Source organism: Aquarana catesbeiana, linkage group LG04 (genome assembly GCF_042186555.1).
Source record: "Aquarana catesbeiana isolate 2022-GZ linkage group LG04, ASM4218655v1, whole genome shotgun sequence".
NCBI lineage: Eukaryota > Metazoa > Chordata > Amphibia > Anura > Ranidae > Aquarana > Aquarana catesbeiana.
The window spans coordinates 129,028,839-129,045,278 of record NC_133327.1 but is presented as its reverse complement, the minus strand read 5'-3'; the positions used below and the strand labels follow the sequence as shown (position 1 = coordinate 129,045,278).

The 16,440-nt window shown below is 42.5% G+C and overlaps 1 protein-coding gene across 50 annotated transcripts in view; it reads left to right on the top strand.

Moving 5' to 3' along the window:
- The window catches only part of LOC141139460 (apolipoprotein L6-like), a 149,272-nt gene that overhangs the window by 60,443 nt on the left and 72,389 nt on the right, over positions 1-16,440 (top strand). For 3 of the 50 annotated variants that reach the window (XM_073625599.1, XM_073625594.1, XM_073625596.1), the window contains one exon: positions 2,073-2,160. The exons of the other annotated variants lie outside the window; for them this stretch is intronic. The gene's annotated coding sequence lies outside the window, so the exon portion shown is untranslated. The remainder of the gene's footprint in view (positions 1-2,072; positions 2,161-16,440) is intronic. 50 annotated transcript variants of the gene reach the window in all.

Below are 16,440 nucleotides of genomic sequence, written 5' to 3'. Positions count from 1 at the left end.
CACTCTGCACTATATACACTATATTGTACATTACACACTCCTGCACTATATACACTATATTGTACATTACACACTCCTGCACTATATACACACTATATTGCACATTACACACGCCTGCTCTATATACACTATATTGTACATTACACACTCCTGCACTATATACACTATATTGTACATTACACACCACTGCTGTATATACACTTTATTGTACATTACACACTCCTGCACTATATACACTATATTGTACATTACACACTCCTGCACTATATACACACTATATTGCACATTACACACGCCTGCACTATATACACTATATTGTACATTACACACCTGCACTATATGCAATTGGCTACACCCTCTGTTCACCGCTGCGCGTGCCGCATTACTACTCCCCTAGGGCACACAGAGGTGTCCCAGGTATTTTACAATCTCATTGTGTATGCTACAAAAAAAATGCCAAGCCCCGCTGAAGTGTTCGGGTTTGGCTTGAAGAAAAGGTAGCAACCCTAATATATATATATATTGAGTTGCTTATTTTGCCGCTTCAGCATTTTGAATTAATGAAGAGTAGACGGAGGAAATAAATGAAGTGAAAGTGTGAAATCATTCACCTGCATATCTTGTTTCACACATTCACAGGGCAGCAGCAGCTCACAGTGTAATAATTTCCCTGCCAGTTGCTTGCCTTCTCTCCGCCCACTGACTGCTGGGAGTGAGCGCGTGACACCTCCAACTCCTTTGCGCGACGTCTCTTGGTTCCTAGAGTTCGCAGTTGTGGTACTTGTGCAAATGCTCGGTATCGGCACCGATACTGATACTAGTATCGGTATCGATGCAACCCTAGTGTCTTGTTCTTTCTGTGTGCTCATTAAATCTTACTGGATGTTTCCACGCCACTGGTGTGTTGCCCGATCCTTTCTGTTGTGGGTCTTTATTTGTGCTGGTTCTGATTTAAGGATTTTAAGTGCATTTACATATCTTTTAGATTTAGATTCATATTTGTAGTACTATTACATAAATTGAATTTCAAATGCACTAAAATGCTGTTCAAAGCACAATAATGAATATAAAAATCAAGGAAGTGTATCTAAAACTGCATGTGCGAATACCTGCTTTTTAAAATGAAAAGGTATGAATGTGCCTATTTTTAAAATTGTTAAAAACCTTCAAAATTATTTGCATATACCTTTTGGAATGACATTAGAGTACAAATCCAGTGCTTTTGTTTGTGCTGTGTTGCAATAAAATAGAAAGCAATTAAGCATCAAATGGAAATAATAATACAATAATAATACCTATATATATATATATATATATATATATATATATATATATATATATATATATATATATAGTCGTGGCCCTATGACCGAGAGAGATGTGGATCACATAAACATGTGACAAGACTTACAACATAATTAGACCTGAAGTGTGCCTTGGTGGTCTGGTCAGTATGCCAAGCAAGGGGGGCATATCCAAGGTAAGTAATAGGTAGTTTATGAAGAAGGATGTGCTGAGAAGTGCCCTGAAAAAGGCAAGGGCGGGAGGGTATCGCACACTGAACTGACATAGTGCATGGGCGAGTGGGCTGCTTAAATACACTCCGGGCTCCTCCCATAAATTCAGGCCACCATACTGACCTTCTTATTTATGGTCATGGCCCTATGACCAAGAGAGAATTGGTGATAAGCATATAAGTTATAAGCATTTCATTTAGTTTCTAAGTACAAATAGATAGAGATTAGATCGATCAGACACTATAATAGATATCTATTTTACAAAGAACATTTAACAAAACAAAACAACAGCAGACATGCACCTCTATATAGGATTCTATTTCCATTTATATTATACTATTCTACGCTTCTTAATTTATTATAAGTCAATCTCCTCTCCCTCACCCATCTCCCCCTCCTCCTCTCCAACCTCCCCACATAGACCATCATAAAACAAATTACTAGAGTCAAGCCAAAAGGACCATATTTTATTGAATTTTTGGGGAACTCCTCTGTGTTTATATGCTAGTCGTTCTCTTTTTAATATATGATTTATTTGATTACCATTGTTTATAGATTGGTGGAGTTGTTGCTATCCACTTTTGTAAGATGAGCTTACGGGCAAGATAGAGGGATCTAGTCCACATTATATACATCTCTACAGGTAAGGCTCCAACTGGAATTAGTGGGACTGCTTTAGCAGTCCCACTATTGTTATTCGATTTTATTTATTTTTCATTGTAATTTTATTCCATACGTTTTTTGGCTCTGCGTAACTTCTGCATACTTTCGGCTATTAAAACCATTCAACTATTAAAATGTTTGTCTCTTTCAGCTAATGATGGGACTTTTTTTTCAACTTTTTTTCTACTATTTATACTTTTAAAAATATTAAGCTTTTTAACACTTTTTTTAACATTGAAGTCAATGGGAGCATGCTTGAAATCCTTAAAATCTTCTTCCGCTCCCAAAAGTTTCAGCTCCTTCATACTTTCACCTACAGACGCCAAACAAACTTTAAAATGTTTACAAAATATTCAGCTATCTGGCTATATCTTTTCAGTTTGATATCTTTTACAGTTTTTGTGAAAAAGCTGTTTGTTTAGTGGTCATTTCAGGAAATTTTAGTCATTAAACATAGTGTACTGTGTTGGTTTTGTTGCCATGGTTACCAAAGCTTCTGTTATACACAAGGGGGGAGGTGGCTGGAGCATCTCAGCTCTGATTACAGAGCCCGGGGGAGGGGACAGACACACCATGTACTGATTTATAATAGAGGAATATGATGGGGCAGTTTTGATGGGGTAATTCTGATGGGGCAGTTTTGATGGTGGCAATATGATGGGGCAGTTTTGATGGGGCAATTCTGATGGGGCAGTTTTGATGGTGGCAATATGATGGGGCAGTTTTGATGGGGACAATTTTTATGGAGCAGTTTTAAAGGTGGCAATATGATGGGGCAGTTTTGATGGTGGCAATATGATGGGGGCAGTTTTGATGGGGCAATTCTGATGGGGCAGTTTTGATGGTGGCAATATGACGGGGCAGTTTTGATGGGGCAATTCTGATGGGGCAGTTTTGATGGGGCAATTCTGATGGGGCAGTTTTCATGGTGTCAATATGATGGGGCAGTTTTGATGGGGCAATTCTGATGGGGCAGTTTTGATGGGCCAATTATGATGGGGGCAGTTTTGATGGCAAAATGATGGGGGCAGTTTTGATGGCAATATGATGGGGCAGTTTTGATGGGGGCCGTTTTAGCAATTCAGCTATTCAGCATTCCCACGCATTTTCCCCAGGAAATGCATTTTCTAGTTAATGGGAATGCTTTAGCAGTCCCACTATTGTTATTCGATTTTATTTATTTTTAATTTTATTAATTTTATTCCGTACGTTTTTTGGCTCTGCGTAAATTCTGCATACTTTCAGCTATTAAAACCATTCAACTATTAAAATGTTCGTCTCTTTCAGCTGATGATGGGACTTTTTCAACTTTTTTTCTACCATTTATACTTTTTAAAATATTAAGCTTTTTAGCACTTTTTTTTAACATTGAAGTCAATTCGAGCATGCTTCAGATCCTTAAAATCTTCTTCCGCTCCCAAAAGTTTCAGCTCCTTCATATTTTCACCTACAGACGCCAAACAAACTTTAAAATGTTCACAAAATATTCAGCTATCTGGCTATATATTTTACAGTTTTTGTGAAAAAGCTTTTTGTTTAGAGGTCATTTCAGGAAGTTTTAGCCATTAATCAGAGTGTACTGTGTTTGTTTTGTTGCCATGGTTACCAAAGCTTCTGTTATACACAGGGGGGGAGGTGGCTGGAGCATCTCAGCTCTGATTAGAGAGCCCGGGGGAGGGGACAGACACACCATGTACTGATTTATAATAGAGGAATATGATGGGGCAGTTTTGATGGGGCAATTATGATGGGGCAGTTTTGATGGTGGCAATATGATGGGGCAATTCTGATGGGGCAGTTTTGATGGTGGCAATATGATGGGGCAGTTTTGATAGGGCAATTCTGATGGGGCAGTTTTGATGGGGCAATTCTGATGGGGCAGTTTTGATGGTGGCAATATGATGGGGCAGTTTTGGTGGGGACAATTTTGATGGGGCAATTCTAATGGGGCAGTTTTGATGGCAATATGATGGGGGCAGTTTTGACGGTGGCAATATGATGGGGCAGTTTTGATGGTGGCAATATGATGGGGCAGTTTTGATGGGGCAATTCTGATGGTGGCAATATGATGGGACAATTTTGATGGAGCAATTCTGATGGGGCAGTTTTGATGGTGGCAATATGATGGGGCAGTTTTAATGGGGACAATTTTGATGGGGCAATTCTGATGGGGCAGTTTTGATGGCAGTATGATGGGGCAGTTTTGATGACGGCCGTTTTAGCAATTCAGCTATTCAGCATTCCCACGCATTTTCCCCAGGAAATGCATTTTCTAGTTTTAATTTTAATTTTATTCCATACGTTTTTTGGCTCTGCGTAACTTCTGCATACTTTCAGCTATTAAAACCATTCAACTATTAAAATGTTCGTCTCTTTCAGCTGATGATGGGACTTTTTCAACTTTTTTTCTACCATTTATACTTTTTAAAATATTAAGCTTTTTATCACTTTTTTAACATTGAAGTCAATGGGAGCATGCTTCAGATCCTTAAAATCTTCTTCCGCTCCCAAAAGTTTCAGCTCCTTCATACTTTCACCTACAGACGCCAAACAAACTTTAAAATGTTCACAAAATATTCAGCTATCTGGCTATAGCTTTTCAGTTTGATATCTTTTACAGTTTTTGAGAAAAAGCTTTTTGTTTAGAGGTCATTTCAGGAATTTTTAGCCATTAATCAGAGTGTACTGTGTTTGTTTTGTTGCCATGGTTACCAAAGCTTCTGTTGTACACAGGGGGGAGGTGGCTGGAGAATCTCAGCTCTGATTACAGAGTCCGGGGGAGGGGACAGACACACCATGTACTGATTTATAATAGAGGAATATGATGGGGCAGTTTTGATAGGGCAATTCTGATAGTTTTGATGGGGCAATTATGATGGGGCAGTTTTGATGGTGGCAATATGATGGGGCAGTTTTGATGGGACAATTCTGATGGGGCAGTTTTGATGGTGGCAATATGATGGGGCAGTTTTGATAGGGCAATTCTGATGGGGCAGTTTTCATGGTGGCAATATGATGGGGCAGTTTTGATGGGGACAATTTTAATGGAGCAGTTTTAAAGGTGGCAATATGATGGGGCAGTTTTGATGGTGGCAATATGATGGGGCAGTTTTGATGGGGCAATTCTGATGGGGCAGTTTTTATGGTGGCAATATGATGGGGCAGTTTTAATGGGGACAATTTTGATGGGGCAATTCTAATGGGGCAGTTTTGATGGCAGTATGATGGGGCAATTTTGATGGCGGCCATTTTAGCAATTTAGCTATTCAGCATTCCCACGCATTTTCCCCAGGAAATGCATTTTCTAGTTATTCCTGATATTGCTATTTTTGGGGTACTTATTATTTCTGTCCGACATATTGTATTTAGGGTCAAAAACACTTTCTCCCAGTATCTGTGGAGCTTAGAACAGCGCCACAGCATATGAATAAGGGAACCATTCGATATGGCGCATCGCGGACATAAGGGCGATGTATATTTTCCACAGGCATATAATTTTTGTGGAGTGTAGTGGCTTCTGTGTAATATAAAAATCTGGGTCAATTGCTGAGATGGTGAAATAGATATCTCAGGTAGAACCTCCATAGCCCATTTCTATTCCTCTTGACTAAGATTTGTCAGGTCTTTTTGCCAATGGATAAGACTATTCACCTGACCATCTACCTTCTCTGCATTTTGCAGAATCAGGTAGAGGTGCCCTATTAGTCCTTGTTTCATAGACCGTACTGAAATTGCCTTCGACAGAATCTCTGATGGATTGTATTGTAGTTGGAATATTAAGGTCTGGCTTTGTAAAGCGTGTTGTATTTGTAAATACTGATAGAAATTACTATTTGACAACTAAAAACGGTCTTTCAATATATTAAAGGGTAATAGCTTATCCCCTTCAAACAATTGATAGAGAAAAGTCAACCCTGCTTTTTTCCATTCTAAAAATTCTGGTAGTTTGTTTAACTCGGATAAATAATAGTTGTCCCATATTGGTATGTGTCTTGTATATCCCTTTTGGTGCGTAATGGTACGTATTGTTTCCCATAATCTATGGATTAAGGAAAAAGTTGAAATCCTTCTCTTCTTAAAAAAATGGTGGGAGACTATTTGCTGTACCAATGATGAGGGTTTAAATTGGGTCATTAGAATATTCTGTATAGGATCTTGCATATCTAACTCCTCCCATCCACACCAGTGTTGAAGTTGTGCTGCCATGAAGTATAATCTTGAATTAGGGACTGCTATTCCCCCTCTATCTTTTTCTTGTTGCAGAGTTTATAGTTTAATTCTTGGTTTTCCATATTTCCATATAAGATCTCTGAAGGTCGCGTCTATTGCCCTAAATAATTTTAAAGGGGTTGTAAAGGTAATTTTTTTATTGTTTAAAAATAACAAACATGTTATACTTACCTTCACTGTGCAGCTCGTTCTGCACAGAGTGGCCCCGAACCTGCTTTTCTGGGGTCCCTCGGCGGCTGTTTCAGCTCCTCCCCGCAAGAACTATCCACCTTAATGCGAGCTCCCTCGCATGGTGGTTAGTTCTTGCGGGCGCGCTCCCGTGATACAGCCGGCGGCTATAGCCGCTCACTGTATCACTCGGCTCCGCCCCCCGGCGCGCCGCGTCATCGGATGTGATTGACAGCAGCGCGAGCCAATGGCTGCGCTGCTTTCAATCCATCCACTGCAGCCAATCAGCGACCAGGCTGAGCTGCAATAGAGATGACGGGAACGAGCAGCGGAGATTCGAGGTGTCAGGTAAGTAAAACGGGGGGGCTGGGGGCGGCGGTATTGTCAAAAGTTTTTTCACCTTAATGCATATAATGCATTAAGGTGAAAAAATTTTTACCTTTACAACCCCTTTAATGTCAACCAGACTGGGCAGTTGTGTAATAGATATAACAATTGGAGCAGCCATACCATTTTCACCAGGTTTGCTCTCCCTATCATAGTCAATGAAAATTTGCACCAGGTTTTACCTTGTTGCCTAAATTTACCTACAAGGGGAAGTATATTTTTATCTATATATTCACTGACATTTGGTGTAATTATCACCCCATAATACTTAAATGATGATACATACTTCATCTGGCGATCCTGGTGTGGGAGTTCCAATTGTATCGGGTCAATAGGGTCGATAAGTATCATTACGGATTTATCCCAGTTTATTTTAAATCCTGAGAATGTACCATAAGTATTGATAAGTGAAATAACTGTAGACAAAGATGTATATGTATCTCCTAGAAACACTAGGGCATCATCTGCGAAGAGAGCTATTTTTTCCTCGCCCCTACATCTCCAAAATCACACAATATCTGGACACTCACAAATAGCCTCCGCCAGGGGTTCTACGGCCATTGCAAAAAGGAGCGGAGACAGGGGACAACCCTGTCTTGTTCCTCTTTTCAACAAAAATGTTAAGGATGTGGCTCTATTAATCTGTACTCTTGCACTCGGAGCACTATATAACAGTTGTATCCACTTTATAAAATTTGGTCCTATTCCAAATTTTTTTAGGCAGATCCATAGGAAGTCCCACTCTATACTATCAAATGCTTTGGTCGCATCCAAAGACACAATAGCTCTATTTCCTGTATTGTCTATGGGTATTTGTAGATTTAGAAACAATCGTCTAATATTGTTAGCTGTTGATCTATTAGGGATAAACTTTGACGGATCACGATGTATCAATTTGCCAATGCACTTTGAGAGTCTGGTTGCCATTACCTTTGCCAAAAGTTTAACATCTAATGTAAACAACGAGATTGGGCGATATGAATCGGGCCTAGTTGGATCTCTACCTGGTTTCAGGATAGAGATAATCACAGCTTCATTCATCGAGGGGGGCAACACCTCTAAGATCTCTGGGGTAGTGTTAGTCTTTCCATGTGCTGAAGATTGATTTTCAGTTATAAGGGATGAGGGACGTCTTTACCACAGAGGTCAATATATGTCCTGTTCCTTCTCCCTCAAAATAAGGTTGCTGCAAAAAGAACCTTTTTATTTTCTGCTTTCTTAATGGCTACTTATGCATATTTTTCTTGACTATTTGTCCATTGGATCTGAGTGTCTTTATTGCGGTTGGATACATAAGAAGCTTCAGCTTGCATCATGTTGTCAGCCAGGGTTTTTTTCCCATTTTCTAAATTGTTTATTTTTTTTATATTTGTGAGATTAACAGACCTCTAAGATAGGCTTTCTGTGCGTCCCAATTAATTAAGGGCGAGACCGTAAATTTATTTGCTGGAAAGTGGTAATCTCTAATTTAATGTCCTCTGGAGGGAAGAGTGAAATCCAATAAGGATTAACCTTCCATAACTTGTCCCCCTTGTTAGTCCTAAAAAGAAAAGATAAGAGCAGAGGAGAGTGAACTGATATGCCTCTTGCCTCATATTTAGTCTCACAAAGATATGGCAATACGATAAGGTTTTATGTGTGCTCGAGTAGCATGAGAATTGCCTACTCAACGGATTTTGCAGTCTCCACAAATCAAACAGCCCCATCCCCGTTATATATTTAGCAAAGGCCGTAGTCCCTTCTGAATATTGCTTATCATATGGATAAAATTTATCCATTGATGGAACCATACAATTATTAAAATCACCTGTTATTAACCATCTAATTTATCAGATAAAAACCACAATAAATTATTTCAGTATTTCCAGAGTATAGGGCGGAGGAATATAAATGTTAGCCAATACACATCTTTGTCCAGCCAATAAACAGTCTAAAAAAATATATGTGCTCCTACTATCCTTCTTAACCTGCCTACATTGGAAATCAATTGTATTAGCTATAAGTATAGATACTCCTCTGGAGTATGATGTGTATGTCGAATGAAAATGAGTTTTAAACTTTTTTCCTTAAATAATGTAAAGTGTAGGGAAGTAAATGAGTTTCCTGGAGGCAGATTATAGAAGGTGAGAATCCTGTCAATGATGTAAAAATAGCTTGCCGCTTGGACGGAGTGCCCAGGCCTCTAACATTCCATGAGACTATTACATCCTTTTAAGGAATCATAAGACAATATCCTCATACATTTTAACTTCAGTTATAATAATTAATTCACAAAATATATCCATAGCACAAAGAGAGGAGAAAAGAGGGAGAAGCAGTGTACAGCTTGGAGACCGGACCAGAGAATTTAGGATTAATGAACCAAAATCCAGTAGAAGGTGTATACTAACTAATATGTAAGACATAGACATACACACACACTTCTGATCATAAAAATAATCATAGCCAAACAATGACAAACAAAACATCCAAGACATACAAACGCACAAAAGCCAATACATATAAATATTCAACACAGGCACACAGAGACGCACACATAAAGACATTCACACAGAAACAAAGACAATAACATACACACCAAAACATAGAAACAATCATAGGGGTTATACGTAGGGCTGGGAGATTTTCCAAAAAAAAAAAAAAACTCGATTCACGATTCAAACAGAGCAACAGAGATGCTGGTTAAATGGTGCATCAAAGTTCTCCTGGGAGATTCCAGGGGTAATTCCAGGGGTATACAGCTTAGTTACCTATAAAAATGTGGAACCTTATATCAGACAATTATAACTCAAGTATAACAGGTTTGTCAGAATGTAGATACAAGTCTATTCCATACCCGGGGGATGTGTCGCTCCAGTGTTATTGCCTGCCAGCAAGAGGATAAACTGCTTCTCAGGTAGTGATCAGCCAGAGTCAGTCAGAGCAAGGATAACTCCCCCGGTGCAGGAGTGTATACTATCCGCGTTACAGCAGGACCAAGGAAACACAGTGCACATGTCCATATGACCTCCGTAGGGCACACAGACTGCCTCCCAAGTAGTTAAGGCGGATCTAGTAGGCAGCAACATCTTATGGCCGCAGTACGTAACCCACGCAGGGCTGCCATCCAACTGTAGCTGTGCATTTAATAACAACCATCCACATGCATGTATGAGGCATCCAGAGTTGATGGCTATGCGTTAGTAGCTTGACCCTATCATTGTCGATGAGCTGCAGGGGCTATGAACAGTCACGGTCCCCGTACCATGCAGCCCCAATCCATATAAGCATAACAGCATAACAGCAGCAGAAAAACAGTGCATTCGGCAGCCACGTTAGGAAGACATCTATGCTGGATACTTCCAGAGCAGGGAGCACCACTGGATGGACTCCATTGAGAGAGGAATAAACTTGACCGTGTACATTGAGTCTCAATGCAGGCATCACAAAAATATAGAAAAGCACATGGAACAAGGAGGTTCCTAAAAGAATGTTGAAGGCAGTGTGATCTTTCCACTTAACGGAGGGGAGGCAGGGACTCCAGCCACGTAGCGGCATCTCGAGATGAAGTAAAAAATTTGACCGATTCTCCATCCTGTACTCTCAACTTAGCAGGGAAGAGGACGCTGTATTTGATATTTCTTGCCCGAAGCCCCACTTTCACCTGATCAAAGGACCTTCGCAATTTTTGGGTCTCAAGGGAGTAGTCCGGAAAAAATAGCAGTTTCACATTTTGATATTTCAACTCACCCGCTCTTCGAGCTGCTCTGAGTATTTCATCCCGGTCCCTGAAGTTTAGCATTCGAAATATCAGGGTGCGGGGGTTAGAGCCAGGTGGTCCGGGGACCGGGGGGATCCTGTGAGGGTGCTCCACAGTGAAGTAGGGGGAGAACTGAGCAGCCAGTGGCATGGCTCGTAGGAGCTCCTCCAGGAACACCGTTGGATTCTTCCCCTCCACTCCCTCCGGCATACCCACTATCCGGAGGTTATTCCTCCTATTCCTGTTCTCAGCTCGGACTTTGGTTTGGAGGGTACGGATGGACACTGCCTGCTCTCCCACAATATCCTCAGTCTGACCGACTCTCTGCTCCGTCTCCAATACCCACGAGCGGAGCTTGTCAATGTCCTGCAGGAGGCAATCACCGCCATCACCTTCTGGAAGCCGAGCCGATTCTCCGCCGTCTGTTCCTCCATCTCGGTCTGTGACGCCATGCTGCGCATACTCCCAGACCGGCTCACCACGTGGGGAGTCTCTTTCGGGGTTATATTCTCCACAGTCTGTGGGAAACAGAGCTTTTTTCCCGTGCCTTGTCCTGTATGACATCCGGAACAGAACTGGGTATTTTTAAGGCAAAAAATCCACCAGGATAAGTATAGTGTATCCATCAGAGCTCTGGTTTCTGCGTCCTCTCAGGTTGCCATCTTGGTCACGCTCCTCCCATTGTATCCTTAAGCCATCTTTCTATAAATTCAGCTGGCTTATTGCCTTCCGCCCATTCGGGTAGACCTACCACCCGAATATTATTTCTTCGGAGATGATTCTCCAAGCCCTCCAAACGAGAATCATATAGAGATAATTGCTGTGTGTTTTTTTTCTCAGACTTCATAATTGTTTGTAGGGAGTCTTCATTTGTATTTATTCTTTCTTCCGCACCCAGCATTCTTACTTACAACATAAATAGACCTGAAGTGTGCCTTGGTGGTCTGGTCGGTATGCCAAGAAAAGGGGCCAAAAGACTCAGATAGGGGAATAACTCTTTATTTATTCTTGTGGTTATTGAACCAGCGTGGTGAAGGCTTGTGCCATTTGGGATGTATGTGGCAAAACAAGCGGACTTCCATCGGTCTAGTTTCTTGATTACATGGTCTGGTACACTCGGAGGCAGCTGAGGCTGCTGCAATCCGGAAGGAAATGTCGAGAGAATTGACTGGGGTTGAAGCCCAAGTTGCTTAGGGGGATCCTGACATGCTTAATAAACTGGCTGCCACTCAGGGGGCTGGTTAGAAAGGGTAGCAACCAGCTACCATCAGATTGCTGGGTAGATGGGACAGTAGTTGGTTGAGCACTGTCACTGGGCACCAGGCGTTGTTAGTCTAAAACAGGTTGATGTCAACCCGGTTCTTTGCATTTTGCAGACTGTGAGATGAAGGGTGTAATGGTTCAAAAGCAAGTCACGTGACGTCGAAGCAGTGTCTGACTGCCGGAGCCACTGATGGTAAATTAACTAGGTCGTAGGATACCGTAGAAGGCCTGGTAGATGGCCGCTTGGACGACTAGGCTGATTAAAGCCCCAAATGGAGAACGAGTAAGGATTTCAGACATGTCTCTGAAGAGGGCACTCGTGATAGGTAGGCGTTTGCCACTGACTACAGGTTGGTGCTTCAGTATGCCCTGTAGGAGGGACTTGACTGCATGGGCCGAGAATACTGACGGTTTACTGGTGTCCTGTAAGGATAGGAAATGCTGGTCGCCGGCTAGGTATAGCCTGATAGTATTGTGAGAAAGGGCCACTACGTATGGCAATACGATATAAAGGCTAGGACATGTCTATCGCTGCTCCAGCGCAAGAGGCCAAAAACTTGCGGTAAGTATTCCAAGCAGTGCAATAGGCCTTCAGTGTGTTGCATGCCAAAGAGTGGTTAATGAGCTGGGGTTGGGTTGGCAAGATGCGACTTCCGTCCATCAGCAACAACCAGGGTGGGAAAGGAGTAGTTGTTGGGTCAGCTCCAGGCTCCTGCTGGAAAAGTAGGGTTGAAAGATATTAAACTGGTGACAGAGTGACAGCTGCGCGAGCCTGCGCAGGAAGGACATGATGGGGAGTGACTTGGATCTACTTTTAATGATGATGTCAGCCGTGGCCTAATTTTCCGTGGTGAAGAGCACTGTCTGTCTTGTTCAAATGTGGCCCCAGACCTGGGCAGCTGCCACGATGGGATACAGCTTGGAAGAGTGATGAACACTGGGTGAAAGCAGAAATGTAATTCCTAAAGGAATTTGTTATCAGAATGGAGCCCTATGTGTTCTACGCTTTTCATGATCTCTTATAATTTGGAGATCATGAGTTTCTGCCTCCTGTAATCACCTACACACAGTAACATTCAGACTGGAAAAAAGAGGGACTACACCAATCAGATGGACATAAAGACAGGAGGAGAGGGATAACCTTATCAGTGTACTACTGACAGACTGCCCCACATGCCTACTGGATGGAGTCATCCTGTTTGTCTCTGGTTCTACACTGTGAAGCCATGCTGTGACGGTACTACAGATTGGACATCAGGCTGCTTTACAAGCTTACACAAGCTTGCCCTCTGGTAAGCGTGCAATTTATACGGTGGTGGATCACATCACAGGGTGTTATCTGCGTGCCTAAGAAGCCTTATTTCCCCTTTACTGAACAATCACTGAATTCACACTCGCAGACTTTATTTTATTTTGTATCTATTTATTTTTTAATGATTCGCTGGTCAATGTTCTTTAGTTACTCTGTCACTCTCATTGGCACCAATGTTATTTGTTTTTTGATTTATGTATGGACCCATCACGGATCCCTTCATTCGCATATTTTTGTCATTTGTTGTTTGACGCGCAGCTTACTTCTCTTTATAGAAATTTAAGAGAGTTTCTGGGGGCTAAGGTTCGGCGAACCAGTGGCAGCCAGAAATGGCCGCGAAGCCCGTGGAGGCTGCGGCATCGGTGACCACCCGCGGTGGCTCAGCTGACACTGCCGGGATGGACATTGAAATGCCGTTCCTTTCAGCTGGTGAGGAACTTGTCCCACATAGCTAAGTCTGCTACTGCTGCTTGGTCTAGCTTGAGAACTTAGTCTGGATTTTGCATTGGTGTGAGAAAAACGAAAAGCTGTGATATAAAGGACCGTCCTTGAGGAACAATCCTCATCGTGAAGTTCAGCATCCTTAGTAAGGATTGCAACTGCCTTATGGTGCACCTTGGTGACCGGGGGAAGTAATGGATAACTGTCCTGGTATGGGCTGGTTTGTCGGGAGGCACGCTAGCGTGTATGGAGCGCGTGTCCGGAATGACACTTAGGAAGGTGATAGAGTGTGCCGGGCCTTCCACTTTATGCTCAGCTATGGGCACATTGAGCTGAACACTATTCTCAACCTGTCTATATCTGCCGGTGGTGTGCCTGGTTGTTCAATGAGCAGGAAGTCATCGAGGTGGTGGATAACTGTCTGACGGCGGGCCTGGTGTGACTTTGCCTGAAATGAACTGGCTCACCCCGTCATGCGACTGACCCTGGTGAAGATGCAAACTGTATGTTCTTCTCCTCCAATTTTTTTACCTATGGAGATAAAGTCCAACCTGGTGCTGGATGGAAACCTGAACTAACCTCAGGGAGAAAGACAGAGAAAAGATGAGTGGCCCGCGTGCCACTGGAGATGAATGGCCAACTAGGTGCCGCTGCGTGTTTATGCGGCTGATTGTTTGCCACTGAGGTGTGTTTGCAAGTTAGTTTGTATGTGGGTTTGCACATAGATGTGTGCCGCAAAGTGTTTTATACTGCTGGAGACAATATTGCGTGTTTCCAAGGGTGTCAGTGAGTGTCAGGTTGCTGAGACGATATTACATGGTTGCAGGGGTCTGGATGAGTATGAAGGTTTGTTTTTGAGACGGCATTGCGTGGTTGCAAGGGTCTCAGTCCGGTTTGCTGAGACGATATTGCGTGGTCGCAAGGGTCTCAGTCAGGTTGCTGAGACAGTATTGCGTGGTTGCAAGGGTCTCCAAAAGTATGAGGTTGTGTGAGACGATATTGCGTGGTTGTAAAGGTCTCAGTGAGTGTCAGGTTGCTGAGACGGTATTGCGTGGCTGCAAGGGTCTCAGTTAATGTCAGGCTGCTGAGATGATATTGCGTGATTGCAAGGGTCTCGATACGCATGAGGTTTTTTATTTATTTATTTTTCTTTAATTTTTTTTTTCTTTTTTTAAATGATGATATTGCGTGTTTGCAAGGGTCTTGACGAGTTTGGAGTTGCTGAGACGATACTGCGTTTTGCAAGGGCCTCAAATGGGTGTCAGGCTGCTGAGACGATTTTGTATGGCTGCAAGGGTCTGAACAGGTGTCAGGTTGCTGAGACGAGATTGTGTGGTCGCAAAGGTCTTAGACGAGTGTGAGGTTGTTGAGACGATATTGCGTTTTGCAAGGGTCTCAAATGAGTGTCAGGCTGCTGAGACAATATTGCATGACTGCAAGGGTCTCAGTGGGTGTCGGGTTTGCAGAGACAATATTGCGTTTGCAAGAGTCTCGATGAGTGTGAGGCTGCTGAGACGATACTGCGTTTGCAAGGGTCTCAACAAGAGTTTCAGGCTGCTAAAATGATTTGTCTGGCTGCAAGGGTCTCAATGAATGTAAGGTTCCTGGGGCGAGACTGCGTGGTCACAAAGGTCTTGATGAGTGGGAGGTTGCTCGAGACGGTATTGCATGGTTGCAAGGGTCTCGAGGAATGTTAGGCTGCTGAGATGGTATTGCGTTTGCAAGGGTCTCAACAAGGGTGTCAGGCTGCTGAGACAATTTTGCGTGGTTGCAAAGGTCTCAACAGGTCTCAGGTTGCTGGGCCGAGATTACGTGGTGACAAAGGGGGTTTTATTTATTATTTCTTTATTTTTTTAAATTATTTCTTTATTTCTTTATTTTTATTTTTTTTTATTTGTATTAATATATATATTTGCATGCTTGCAAGGGTCTCAACAGGTGTCCGGTTGCTAGGTCGAGATTGCGTGGTGGCAAAGGTTTTTTTAAAAATGTTATCTTTATTTTTATTTATTTTTTTATTATTATTTTTTATTTTATTTATTTTTTGACAAGTGAGAAGTTGCTGAGACGATGTTGCGTTTTGCAAGGGTCTCAACAGGTGTCCAGTTGCTAGACCGAGATTGCGTGGTGGCAAAGGTTTTTTGATGAGTGAGAGGTTGCTGAGACGATATTGCGTTTTGCAAGCATATCAACAAGAGTGTCAGGCTGCTGAGATGATTTTGCATGGTTACAAGGGTCTCAACAGGTGTCAGGTTGCTGGGTCGAGGTTACATGGTGGTAAAGGTTTACCCTTAAGCAAGCAGTATAAGGACAATGTTTGATTCGTAGGTTCCGTAGGGGGAACTAACGAACGATATGGGAGACAACAAATGGTAACGAATTGATAGGCCATAAAGAATGTGGTAACAAATCTTACTTGCGACAGTAGGCCATGCGAGTGAGTTTGCAGCGGACTGTGGCTGGAGTGCAACATATTGGGAAGGTGTGGCGTGATGCCATGCATGAGGCAAAAGAACAAGGTTTGGTGTAGAAAATAGAACGCGAGAAGTGCGTACGAATAATTCATAAGTTCCACTGCGGGAACCGAACACATGGTACGGGCGACACCGCGAGTGGCCATGAATTTTGACATGACAAACAAGGTAACGAATCCTACCTGTGACACTGACCGTGCGACTGGGTTCGCATCGGACTGGAGCGGGTGTGCAACACATCCGAAG